At 38.4% G+C, this 14,509-nt stretch overlaps 1 protein-coding gene across 10 annotated transcripts in view; it reads right to left on the reverse strand.

Annotated features, from left to right (window-relative positions):
- Positions 1–14,509, reverse strand: part of ARHGAP26 (Rho GTPase activating protein 26) — a 519,366-nt gene that overhangs the window by 200,977 nt on the left and 303,880 nt on the right. The gene's annotated exons all lie outside the window — the stretch shown is intronic.

A 14,509-nucleotide genomic window follows, 5' to 3' on the forward strand; every position in this document is an offset into this window, starting at 1 on the left:
AGAACTACAATCCTGCAGCCTGGGGAAAAAAAACCCCATTCACAGAAAGACAGACAAGATGAAAAGGCAGAGGGCTATCTGCCAGATGAAGGAACAAGATAAAACCCAGGAAAGGGCTTCCCTCGTGGTGCAGTGGTTGAGAGTCCACCTACTGATGCAGGGGACACGGGTTCGTGCCCCAGTCCGGGAAGATCCCACATGCCGCGGAACGGCTGGGCCCGTGAGCTGTGGCCGCTGAGCCTGTGCGTCCAGAGCCTGTGCTCTGCAACGGGAGAGGCCACAACAGTGAGAGGCCTGCGTACCGCAAAAAAAACCCAAAAAACAAAACCCAGGAAAAACAACTAAATGAAGTGGAGATAGGCAACTTTCCAGAAAAAGAATTCCGAATAATGATAGTGAAGATGATCCAGGACCTCGAAAAAAGAATGGAGGCAAAGATTGAGAAGATGCAAATGTTTAAGAAAGACATAGAAGAATTAAAGAACAAACAAACGGAGATGAACAATACAATAACTGAAATGAAAACTACACGAGAAGGAATCAATAGCAGAATAACTGAGGCAGAAGAACGAATAAGTGACCTGAAAGACAGAATGGTGGAATTCACTGCCACAGACAGGATAAAGAAAAAAGAATGAAAAGAAATGAAGACAGCCTAAGAGACCTCTGCAACAACGTTAAACGCACCAACATTCGAATTATAGGGGTCACAGAAAAAGAAGAGAGAGAGAAAGGACCCAAGAAAATATTTGAAGAGATTATAGTAGAAAACTTCGCTAACGGGGCTTCCCTGGTGGCGCAGTGGTTGAGAGTCCGCCTGCTGATGCAGGGCACATGGGTTCGTGCCCCGGTCCGGGAAGATCCCACATGCTGCAGAGCAGCTGGGCCTGTGAGCTGTGACCGCTGAGCCTGCGCGTCCGGAGGCCCGCGTACCGCAAAAAAAAAAAGAAAAGGAAAACTTCGCTAACATGGGGAAGGAAATAACCACCCTAGTCCAGGAAGTGCAGAGAGTCCCATACAGGATAAACTCAAGGAGAAACATGCCGAGACACATAGTAATCGAATTGGCAAAAATTAAACACAAAGAAAAATTATTGAAAGCAGCAAGAGAAAAATGACGAATAACATACAAGGGAACTCCCATAAGGCTAACAGCTGATTTCTCAACAGAAGCTCTACAAGCCAGAAGGGAGTGGCAAGACATATATAAAGTGATGAAGAGGAAGAACCTACAACCAAGATTACTCTACCGTTCAAGGATCTCATTCAGACTCAATGGAGAAATCAAAAGCTCTACAGACAAGCAAAAGCTAAGAGAATTCAGCACCACCAAACCAGCTCTACAACAAATGCTAAAGGAACTTCTCTAAGTGAGAAACACAAGAGAAGAAAAGGACCTACAAAAACAAACCCAAGACAATTAAGAAAAAGGTCATAGGAACATACATATCGATAATTACCTTAAACGTGAATGGATTAAATGCTCCAACCAAAAGACACAGGCTCGCTGAATGGAGACAAAAACAAGACCCATATATATGCTGTCTACAACAGAACCACTTCAGACCTAGGGACACACAGAGACTGAAAGTGAGGGGATGGAAAAAGAAATTCCATGCAAATGGAAATCAAAAGAAAGCTGGAGTAGCAATACTCATATCAGATAAAATAGACTTTAAAATAAAGAATGTTACAAGACACAAGGAAGGACACTATATAATGATCAAGGGATCAATGCAAGAAGAAGATATAACAATTATAAATATATATGCAACCAAAATAGGAGCACCACAATACATAAGGCAACTTCTAACAGCTATACAAGAGGAAACCGACAGTAACACAATAATAGTGGGGGACTTTAACACCTAACTTACACCAATGGACAGATCCTCCAAAATGAAAATCAATAAGGAAACACAAGATTTAAATGACACCACAGATGAGATAGATTTAACTGATATTTATAGGACGTTCCATCCAAAAACAGCAGATTACACTTTCTTCTCAAGTGCGCACAGAACATTATCCAGGACAGATGACATCTTGGGTCACAAATCAAGCCCCAGTAAATTTAAGAAAACTGAAATCATATCAAGCATCTTTTCTGACCACAACGCTATAACAGTAGATACCAATTACAGGAAAAAACCTGTAAAAAATAGCAACACATAGAGGCTAAACAATATGTTACTAAATAACCAAGAGATCACTGAAAATCAAAGAGGAAATCAAAAAATACCTAGAGACAAATGACAACGAAAACACGATGACCCAAAACCTATGGGATGCAGCAAAAGCAGTTCTAAGAGGGAAGTTTATAGCTATACAAGAAAAATAAACAATCTAAACTTACACCTAAAGGAATTAAAGAAGAACAAACAAATCCCAAGTTAGTAGAAGGAAAGAAATCGTAAAGATCAGAGCAGAAATAAATGAAATAGAAACAAAGAAACAATAGCAAAGATAAATAAAACTAAAGCTGGTTCTTTGAGAAGATAAACAGAATTGATAAACCACTAGACAGACTCATCAAGAAAAAGAGGGAGAGGACTCAAATCAATAAAATTAGAAATGAAAAAGGAGAAGTTACAACAGACACCACAGAAATACAAAGCATCCTAAGAGACTACTACAAGCAACCCTATGCCAAAAATATGGACAACTTGGAAGAAATGGACAAATTCTTACAAAGGTATAACCTTCTAAGACTGAACCAGGAAGAAATAGAAAATAGGAACAGACCAATCACAAGTAATGAAATTGAAACTGTGATAAAAATTCTTCCAACAAACAAAAGTCTAGGAGCAGATGGCTTCACAGGTGACTTCTATCAAACATTTAGAGAAGAGCTAACACCCATCCTTCTCAAACTCTTCTAAAAAACTGTGGAGGAAGGAACACTCCCAGACTCATTCTATGAGGCCACCATCACCCTGATACCAAAAACAGACAAAGATACTACAAAAAAAGAAAATTATAGAACAATATCATTGATGAATATAGATGCAAAAATCCTCAACAAAATACTAGCAAACAGAATCCAACAACACATCAAAAGGATCATATACCATGATCTAGTGGAATTTATCCCTGGGATTCAAGGTTTCTTCAATATATGCAAATTAATCAATGTGATACACCATATTAAGAAAATGAAGAAGAAAAACCATATGATCATCTCAATAGATATAGAAAAAGCTTTTGACAAAATTCAACACCCATTTACAATAAAAACTCTCCAGAAAGTGGGCAAAGAGGGAACCTACCTCAACATAATAAAGGCCATATAAAACAAACCCAGAGCAAACATCATTCTCAATGGTGAAAAACTGAAAACATTTCCTCTAAGATCAGGAACAAGACAAGAATGTCCACTCTCACCACTATTATTCAACATAGTTTTGGAAGTCCTAGCCACGGCAATCAGAGAAGAAAAAGAAATAAAAGGAATACAAATTGGAAAAGAAGAAGTAAAGTTGTCACTGTTTGCAGATGACATGATACTATACATACAGAATCCTAAAGATGCCACCAGAAAACTACTAGAGCTAAACAGTGAATTTGGTAAAGTTGCAGGATACAAAATTAATGCACAAAAATCTCTTGCATTCCTATACACTAATGATGAAAAATCTGAAAGAGAAATTAAGGAAACACTCCCGTTTACCACTGCAACAAAAAGAATAAAATACCTAGGAATAAACCTATGTACGGAGACAAAAGACCTGTATGCAGAAAATTATAAGATACTGATGAAAGAAATTAAAGATGATACCAACATATGGAGAGATATACCATGTTCTTAGATTGGAAGAATCAATAATGTGAAAATAACGATACTACCCAAAACAATCTACAGAGTCAATGCAATCCCTATCAAACAACCAATGGCATTTTTTATAGAACTAGAATAAAGACTCTTAAAATGTGTATGGAGACACAAAAGACCCCAAGTAGCCAAAGCAGTCTAGAGGGAAAGAAACAGAGCTGGAGGAATCAGACTCCCTGACTTCAGACTGTACTACAAAGCTACAGTAATCAAGACAATATGGTACTGGCACAAAACCAGAAATATAGATCAATGGAACAGGATTGAAAGCCCAGAGATAAACCCACGCACCTATGGTCAACTAATCTATGACAAAGAGGCAACGATATGCAATGGAGAAAAGCCAGTCTCTTCAGTAAGTGGTTCTGGGAAAATTGGACAGCTACATGTAAAAGAATGAAATTAGAACACTCCCTAACACCATACACAAAAATAAACTCAAAATGGATTACAGAGCTAAATGTAAGACTGGACACTATAAAACTCTTAGAGGAAAACATAGGAAGAACAATCTTTGACATAACTTACAGCAAAATCTTTTTTGATCCACCTCCTATAGTAATGGAAATAAAAACAAAAATAAACAAATGGCATGTAATGAAACTTCAAAGCTTTTGCACAGCAAAGGAAACCATAAACAAGACAAAAAGACAACCCTCAGAATGGGAGAAAATATTTGCAAATGAATCAACAGACAAAGGATTAATCTCCAAAATATATACACAGCTCATGCAACTCAATATTAAAAAGACAAACAACCCAATCCAAAAATGGGCAGAAGACTTAAATAGACGTTTCTCCAAAGAAGACAAACAGATGGCCAAGAAGCACATGAAAAGATGCTCAACATCACTAATTATTAGAGAAATGCAAATCAAAACTACAATGAGGTATCACCTCACAGCACTGAGAATGGGCATCATCAGAAAATCTACAAACAACAAATGCTGGAGAAGTTGTGGAGAAAAGGGAACCCTCTTGCATTGTTGGTGGGAATGTAAATTAATACAGCCACTATGGAGAACAGTATGGAGGTTCCTTAAAAAGCTAAAAATAATATTACCATATGATCCAGCAATCCCACTACTGGGCATATACCCAGAGAAAACCATAATTCAAAATGACACATGCACCCCAATGTTCATTGCAGCACTATTTACAATAGCCAGGTCATGGAAGCCACCTAAATGCCCATCGACAGATGAATGGATAAAGAAGATGTGGTATATATATACAATGGAATATGACTCAGCCATAAAAAGGAATGAAATTCGGTCATCTGTTGAGACGTGGATGGATCTAGAGACTGTCGTACAGAGTGAACTAAGTCAGAAAGAGAAAAACAAATATTGTATATTAACACATATATGTCGAACCTAGAAAAATGGTACAGACGAACCGGTTTGCAGGGCAGAAATTGAGACACAGATGTAGAGAACAAAGGTATAGACACCAAGGGTGGAAAGCGGCAGGGTGGTGGTGGTGGTGTGCTGAATTGGGTGATTGGGATTGACAATGTATACGCTGATGTGTATAAACTGATGACTGATGAGAACGTGCTGTATAATAAAATAAAATATAATTCAAAAAATTTAAAAAAAACCTTTTTCTCTTCAATTGAGAAGGTAATATATGAACACAGCCAAAAAAAAAAAAAATTCAAGCAAAACAATTAGATAAACATCAAAAGGTAATGCTTTCCTGTGCCAGAGATGACTCAATAATGGTTTCGTGCATGTATGCAATCTCTAACAGTATGTACATAAACAAGCAGTTTTATGAATACGTACAGCTTTCTAAAAACACAAATGGAAGCACATTATAGATGTCGTTCTGTGCACTGCTATTTTCATTTAACAATATCTTAAGAAACTGTTCCATATAATAACACTACCTTACAGTACTTCACTGTACCATGGTTAATGCCCCCATTCATGGAGATGAAGGTTGTTCACTGGTTGTTGCTATGGTAAACAATGATATAAACCACTGTTGCGTTGTATATGTCTTACCTAGAGAAAAAATTCCTATAAGTGGAATTTCTGAGTCAAAAAGTATGTGCATTTTTAATTTTGAAAGATACTGCTCAACTAACCTCCCAAAGGTTGTACCATTACATTTAAGAATGAGTGTGACTCCTTCCTCAAATCCTTGACAACAATGTGTAATCAAACACTTTGATCTTATTCAATCTGATAGGTTAAAAAAAAAAGTCATCTGCTTTAATTTGCATTTTTTACTGAGGAGGAAAATTGAGAATCCTCTCCTATGTGTGTGTTTTAAAGTCAAGTTTACTGAGATATACTCAACCTTTTAAAGTATACACTTCCATGATTTTTGACAAATAAATATATAGTCATGGGGTAACCACCACCAGAATCAAGATGTAAGTCATCGTCATCACCCCCATCCCCCGCAAAAATTCTCCTGTGCCTCTTTCTCCATAGCCAATCCCCTCTCCCTCCATCTCTAGCCCCTGGCAACCACTTTCCATAGCATAATACTTGTGAAATCCATCCCTGTTGTTGCATAGGCCAGTAGTTTGATCCTTTTATTACTGAGTACTATTCAATTTTATGGACATATCCATTGACTAGTTGGTAGACTTTGGGTTGTTTCCAGTTTCTGGCTGTTACAAATAAAGCAGCTATAAATATCTGCATTCAGGTCTTATGGACTACATTTTCATCTCTTGGGTAAATACCTAGGAGTGGAACTGGGTACAAATATGGAGGAGTGGGTCATATGATAAATATGTTTAACTTTATCAAAACTTCCAAATGGTTTTCCAAAACAGTTGGGCCATTTTGCATTCCCACCAGCCAATAGGAGAACTCTAGTTGCTTCACATCTTCATGAACACATGATATGGTCATATGTTTAATTTTGAAATTTTAGGTATTCTAGTAGGTGTGTAGAAATAACTCATTGTTAAAATTTGCTTTTCCTTAATGACTACTGATGTTGGTCATCTTTTCATGTACTTTTTGGCCATCTGTGTATTTTCTTTGGTGAACTGTTTGTTCAAATCTTGTGTCCATTTTAAAAACTGGGGTGGTTACATTCTGACTACTGAATTGCAAGAGTTATTTTTAATACATTCTGGATACAAATCATTTATCAGATACATATTTTGCAAATATTTTCTCTTGTAGCTTGTCTTTTCTCTTTCTTAATATATTTTTAGGAGCAGAAGCTTTTTTTTATTTGGGTAAAGTTCAGTTTATCAGATTTTTCTTTTTTGGTTCCTGCTTTGTGTGTTTTCTTCTTGAAGTTTAATAGTTTTATCTCTTAGGTTTAGGACTATAATCTATTTTGAGTTAGTTTTTGTATATAGTTTAAGATAAGGGTTGAATTTATTTTTTTCTCATATGGATGTCCAGTTGTACTAGTACCATTTGTTGAAACAAATGTCCTTTCCCTATTGAATTATTCTGACACCTTTATCACAGATCAATTGACCATATATGAGTGGGTCCTAGTTCTAGATTCTCCTGTCTGTTCCAGTGATCTATATGTCATTCCAAAGAAAATATCATCTTGCTTTCCTGCATTTAAACATTAGTTGTATTTTGTTTGTCTTTTTCTAAAATCTTCTTGAGCCTTTCACATCCTTCATCTCCATTACATCTTTGAGGAAGTTGTTCATGTAAGTATACTATCCTCTGTGTAAATTAAGACTTCGTTTTATTTATCCTACAGGCAATTCTTGCAAGGCTAGATTTAATACTTGGCAATTTGATAAGCAAATCTGCTTATCAATTTTTTTCTGATTATAAAAGTTGTACCTCTTAAAAACTTTAAACACCTTCCATATCTACTGCCTAAGAATCCAGAGTACTTACAGCCACTTCTGTTCTGAGATCCAAAAGCTAATGCTGTCTCAAGTCCCTGTCTTAGGAGAACCTGCCTGAAGCATCCCTATAAGCAAAGATGACAGTGGGAAGAGCAGACAGGAAGATGAGCATCCATCTGTGGTCTCCATTCTCTGGCAAGTCCAGATTGTGGTTAATAGTGACCTTACTAGTTCCCAGAAGGATCAATCTTTCATCCAAGCAGTCTACTCTCTCCCAGTCCTGGTCATCATTTGTCTGCTCCTCTTCACTGGTGGCTAAAATTGGAAGTATACAACGTGCATGACTCTGCTGCTTCCATGAGACTAGTCTTCAAACCTTGGGGCTGTTTCTGCAAGCCTTTAGGTCTTAGAAGTTGTCATGAAAAATATCTATTAGGGTTTCTTAGGGAAGAAGCTCTTGCTTGCTTTTATTTATGCTGCGCTGTGAAAGGGTGTGAGAAATTAAGGTCCCAGAGGAGTAAGAAGGATGGTTCATGGCTGGATCAGATATCAGTGGGTAAGGCATTCTACTGTAACTTGGTGCTTTAAAGCATCGCAATTTAATACCTTCCATGTGTTCTCTACAGCACCAACCTTACTTTAAACATTAGTAAAACAAACAAAAAATAAAATCAAAACAAAACTGGAAAAAGTTACAGGATAAGAAGAGAAAAAAATAGCAACACTAAACTTTCATTCCTTCACCACCACTGTGAGAAACTAATAAAGACACACACACATACACACACGAAGGGACAGAAAGTTTCAACAGCACAGAAAATGAGGCTCACAGTGAACATTCTTCCTGTCCCCAGAGGAATATCCACCAGGCAAAGCTCAGGTGAAGCCCGGAGGAAGACCCACCTGGGGGAAGAATGTGATAGGCGACGGCCTTTCGCCCACCCTAAAGTATAGCCGAAGCCACCCCAGGGAGGGGTGCCATGCTGCACTGCTCCTACCCAACCAGAGCACAGCTCAGTGTCCTGAGATTACAATCCGGGCAGTGAAATGAGACTGGGACAGAAGTGGAGGGGTGTCTGCTTATACAAAGGGAAGTGAATTCAGAAGGGGAAAGTCCTAGAAGAAACATGACAGTGACAAGTGAAGAACCACAGCACACTTCAGATTAACCAGGAAGTAACTCCACTTCTCCCAGAACCATGACCAAATAGCAGAACCAGGAGAAAACTTTTCATGAGTACAGGTAGGTCCACACTAAATGAAAGATTTAAGAGCGCCAGAAAGTTGGATGGAACCATGTACAACAGTGCTCTAATATCATGTGAGACAGTGATTCTAACAGGACCCAGGAAAACTGCAGCAGAGCAAGGAGAATCTACCCACAGTGAAGTTAACTGCAAAGATTTATAAACGTCTCTGTGTTTAGGTTTAATGAAAAAGAAGATAAAAAAGCTGATAAAATACTTGTTTTCATGAAACACAGAAACCAAAGCACTCTAAAAACACTTCAGAAAGCATCTGTTCTGTATTATAAATAAAATTCAGAAAAATATGGGTGTTGTGAAATAAGAAATCAAAGCAAAAAAAGAAACAGGCTGAAATAATAAAGGTGACAGCTGAAAGGCAGAAATGAAAAGAGCTAAATAAGTTAGTAAAAACACTGAAAATTCAATTACGCAATTAAAATTTGCATTATAAGCAGCAAAAAAAAAAATCAGCCCAAAAGAAATTTAAATAAATGGCATGGATATAGGGTGCAAGTTTTAGAATTTTGCTATAATGCAAAGAATCAAGAGAAAAACAAACATTAAAAAATGAAGACGATTTATTTTTTTAAAGACTGAGAATTGCAGAAAAACAGAAAAAGAATCTGTTTTCCTTTAGAAAAATATGTGTGAAAACTCCTTCACTGGACCCCAACATGTATAAGAGAATGACTATATGGTGATATTTAAAGTAGTGGAAAGGGAGAAATTTTCTCCTTACATGGTTATTTGTCAATCAGATAAGTATTTGAGGAAAAGGAGAGTTAGTTTCCTTTTTGCATGAATATATTCCAGATGGATTTTAAGGAAAATAAAAAGGTTTTGTAGTCCTGAAACGGGTAAGGTCTTTGAGGGCATAATCCATATACGAAAAAGACTGACTTCATAAAAGATGTGAATTCATGAAAATTTTAAATATTCATAAGACAAAACAAAAACAAAAGTACCATAAATAAAGTTCAAGATGATAATCTGAAAAAAAATATTGGTAACATAGCCTCCATACCTAAAAAGGTTTTAAATTCAAAAGATGAATACATCAATAGAAAACTAGGGAAAGAACACAAACAGGCAATTCATTAAAGAATAAAAACCGGCAAGAAACATAGGAAAAATGGTCAGCTTCCACCAGAATTATTTTTTAAAAATACTTATAATTTAAATGCAAAAAAGTAATAGAGTATGGCAAGGATGTGTGTGGTAAAGGACACTCACCTCAGACTTTGCTGACAGCAAATTTGGGAATATCAATTAAAGGCCTTGAAAACATGTACATACCTTGACCCAGCAATTCAACATCTTAAAATAAACCCTAAGGAAATAATTAAATATGCATATAAAAATTAAAAATAGGGACTTCCCTAGTGGCACAGTGGTTAAGAATCCACCTGCCAGTGCAGGGGACATGGGTTCAAGCCCTGGTCTGGGAAGATCCCACATGCCACGGAGCAACTAAGCCATGCACCACAATTACTGAGCCTGCACGCCACAACTACTGAAGCCCACGCGCCTAGAGCCCGTGCTCTGCAACAAGAGAAGCCACCGCAAAGAGAAGCTCACGCACTGCAACAAAGAGTAGCCCCTGCATGGCAATGAAGACCCAACGCAGCCAAAAGTAAATATAAATAAATTTATTAAAAAAATTAAAAATAACAACAGCTAACATTTAGTGACTAACATGTGGAGGCTCTGGACTCAGCAACCCACATGCATCTTTTCATTTAATCCTCCCATTATTACAGAGGCAGAGGCTATTACTACAGATAATGAGATAGAAGACTAGACGGGCTTAAATAATTTGTGTAAAGTCAAATGGACAAGCAGTTTAATTATAACTTGCTTAACTCCAAAATGTACACTCTAAACCTCTGCTATCCTGTCCCATGGGGATGTTCACCTGAGTGCTTTCTAGAATGATGAAGAACTGAAATCAGTCTATGGATCTGGGAATAGGGGGCTGACCTACACAATACATGACCCAAAAAAGTTGCACTTTAGAAGAACCTGAGTAACATAAAATAGACACTGTATTGTTATGTGAAAGAAGACTGCTAAAAGCATTATATATGCACAGTGTGATTCCAATTTGTATTTTTTATGTTATATGATAGAATATTATATTTAAAAGGTGACAGTCATATGATGAAATGGTCAGTAAAGATTGTCTCTGGTCTACTGTAACTTGTCTTTTATTTTTCTTCTTTCTACATTTTCTATTTCTCCAAATTTGCTACTACGACCACTCATAACTTTTAATCAGAAAAAGGTATTTAAAAATCTATACATGGGACTTCCCTGGTGGCACAGTGGTTAAGAATCCGCCTGCCAATGCAGGGGACATGGGTTCGAGCCCTGGTCCAGGAAGAGCCCACATGCCGCGGAGCAACTAAGCCCACGCACCACAACTACTGAGCCTGTGCTCTAGAGCCCACGAGCCACAACTACTGAGCCCATGTGCCACAACTACTGAAGTCCGCGTGCCTAGAGCCTGTGCTCCGCAACAAGAGAAGCCACCGCAAAGAAGAGAGGCTCCCACTTGCCATAACTAGAAAAAGCCCACACAGCAACAAAGACCCAATGTAGCCCAAAATAAATTAATCAATTTAAAAAAAATCTCTTATAAAAAACTATACAGGGAGAGACAGACATGTACTGAACATGCATAGGCAGAGCTGTCTGTATTTTTAAAATGTTGAGCTAAACTTTAGAAAGATTTATCTTTACTTAACATACCGGGGGAGAAAAAGTAAACAAACAAACAGTACACACATGGAAGCCACGCTATTTCTAGGAATCTACAAGTCTTCCTCCTCTTCACTCTTCAAAGACTAATGACCTCTGTTGCCAGGAGGAAGGGATGAGGGGCAGCACTTGGTATGACACTAGCAGGAAGCCACACCGCATATGCTACGAGAAATTCTGGCAAGCTTTCTTAAGGAATCCTAATCAGCAAAATACGATGTTCTCATAGTCCGGCTCTTCTATTCTTCCTCCTACCTACAGTCCCCCAATGTATCAAGAGTACACAAAGCCAACTCCAAGCGATCAAAGGAAACCTCTGGTTTTACTTAATTCTAACTCATATTTTCAGTAATAAAAATGCACTATTCCATTTCTGAGAGACTGACCAATAATCCAAATCTTAGTACCTGGTACATAATAGGGCATCCAGTGAATACAGAACCCAGAATAGGGAATGAATGGTTCACACTCAACCCAGCCATGTCAGGGAGAGGCTTTGGAGTATAGGAGCCATATTTTTTTACACTCTTGGCTAACCCAGTATAGGACAAGTACCAAGAACTGATGAAGATGAGAGCATGTTCACAAAGGGGAAGGGAGACAGGGCTCTGCCTTCAGGTCTGGAGTTTCTCTGGCCTAATGGGTGATCCCTCAATTCCAAGATCTCATGTTTAACTATCTCATGTTTAACGTAATTGATAGTAAGAATCCCAGATACCATTCTCAACACTTCTGATTAGATCTTGCACGGTGGTCATCTCTCAACTCTGGTTGAACCTCAGCTTGGGATCCAGTCTATCTGTAATGTCCTCCTGGCAGAGACAGCTGGCCTTGTGACTTTTCAGCTGCTGGGTTTTATTTCTCATGACATTTCTGAGATGTTCATGATTATTTTGTCTGTCCCTAGGAAAACTGAGGAAGAGAACAGGACAAATATCTTGTTCAAAGGTCACTAAGGGAAGTGATAAAAACAAGATCTTTTCATACCACTCTTTGCTTAGCACAAATGAGCTAAGATGGTTCTTTTTTAAATTAGCAAACCCGTCTAAAATGTCGTATTTCTTTTCATTAGTGTCACCTTACATAATCATCTGCTGCCTCTGAAATCTCTCTGCCCCTTCGACTCCCCTGTATCTAGTTGGTTACAAAGTCCCACCGATTCTCCTTCTCCAGTCATTTTGAGCCTGTCCTTTTTTCTGACCTCAGAGCAGCTATCTGGTTCAGCCACTGATCAGGTATGCTCTGCCTAATCTATCCCAACTGTCTTCTTCCTCCATGTGATTCCATGATCAGATGTGTGCTCCACACTGCTGCCAGCATTATCCTCCTAAAACTAGCATCTGATAGAGTTACACCTATGTTGGACATACTTTTTTTAAAAAAATCACCCAGTAGCATTATTTCAGAAAAGCACTCCTCTATCATTCTATTAATAATCCTGCTCAGTCCCCAGGGTTCTATGGACTAACCCCTCACACACCCTACTTGCCCCCCACCCACCTACCTCCTAGAGGTGGCATGGGATCACCAGAGACAGGCACAGGATCCAGGCCATCGGGATCAATCTTCTGTACGTCATGTGACTGGCCTGAGACCGTGAAATGAATCATGTGAATGGCCCCCATATGGACCAATCAAAGTCCACCCTGGGACCTTCTGTCGAAACCATCAAGAAAGACACGCTTCTTTCAGTGATACAAGCTTCAAGGACCACTGAGGCTGGATTATCTGGGACCTTCCCACAGAGAATATAGTCAATATGAAGACAAGTAGAGCTTACAAATAATGAGAAGCCAGAAGAAAGGAGTGGGAAAGCCTCCAACAAATGTGGAGTCACCAGACCCTGCCATGCTTCTGCCATCTTGGACTCACCAGTAATGTGAACAAATAAATGACTATTCTGAATTGTCTTCTTGACACTTTTGTGTAAAAAGAGTACTAACACATACAACTCCACTACTTTGACATTTTAATAGCATCTTACTTCCTACAGAGAAAAAAAACCCCAAACTCCTTAGCACAATATTCAAGTTCCTCAACCAAAGGGGCCATTTCAGCTTTTCAGCTTTCACTCTCCTGTTGCAGCCTCAAGTACTTTCAAATATTAAAATACTACTACCACTACTAGTGAAATCAATACTCTTGGTTCATGACATGTCCTGAATCTGAATTATTCTTCTGTTCTCTCCTTCACTACTCCATCTTCTAGATCCAGCTCCCACTGGGTGCCAGCATCATATTTTACATTACAGTTTTCACATACATGCATAACTCCCCCTACCTGGATACTCTGCAAACAAAGAATGACTCTTTCTAAAGTTTCATCTCTAGCACCTGACCATCTGCTTCAGAGAGCAGACACTCCACAAATGTTTGCAGCTCTGATTGGAAATGAAAGACTGAGGACTGATAACTGTTAGACTGTTCATTCTTTCTTACATTAGAACTTTTCAAAAATTAACCATATACTGTACAACGCAGCAACAGCACTCTTGGGCGTTTATCCCACAGAAACAAATTAATCTTCATACAAAAACCTGTACACGGTGTTTACAGCAGCATTATTCACCCCCAGACTAGAAATAACCCAGCTGTCCTTCAGAGGGTGAATGGCTAAACAAACTGATCTCACTGCAACTACCATGCATGAGACTTTTGCTTACAAGAGGCAAGTAGCTCTCTCGAAAAGAGACAGTTTTTCTGATCAACATGAGAGATGAGATTTCTATACATATGAATATTATTCTCAGAAACTGGGATGGCAAAAAAAAAAAAAAAATGACAAAGAGCAGTGTCGCTGCCCAAAACACTGAGCGGGGACCCTGAGCGACAGTCTATCTCTGCATGGCTAGGCTTCCATGGGGATGAGTAACA

Source organism: Phocoena sinus, chromosome 3, assembly GCF_008692025.1.
Source record: "Phocoena sinus isolate mPhoSin1 chromosome 3, mPhoSin1.pri, whole genome shotgun sequence".
Classification (NCBI taxonomy): Eukaryota; Metazoa; Chordata; class Mammalia; order Artiodactyla; family Phocoenidae; genus Phocoena; species Phocoena sinus.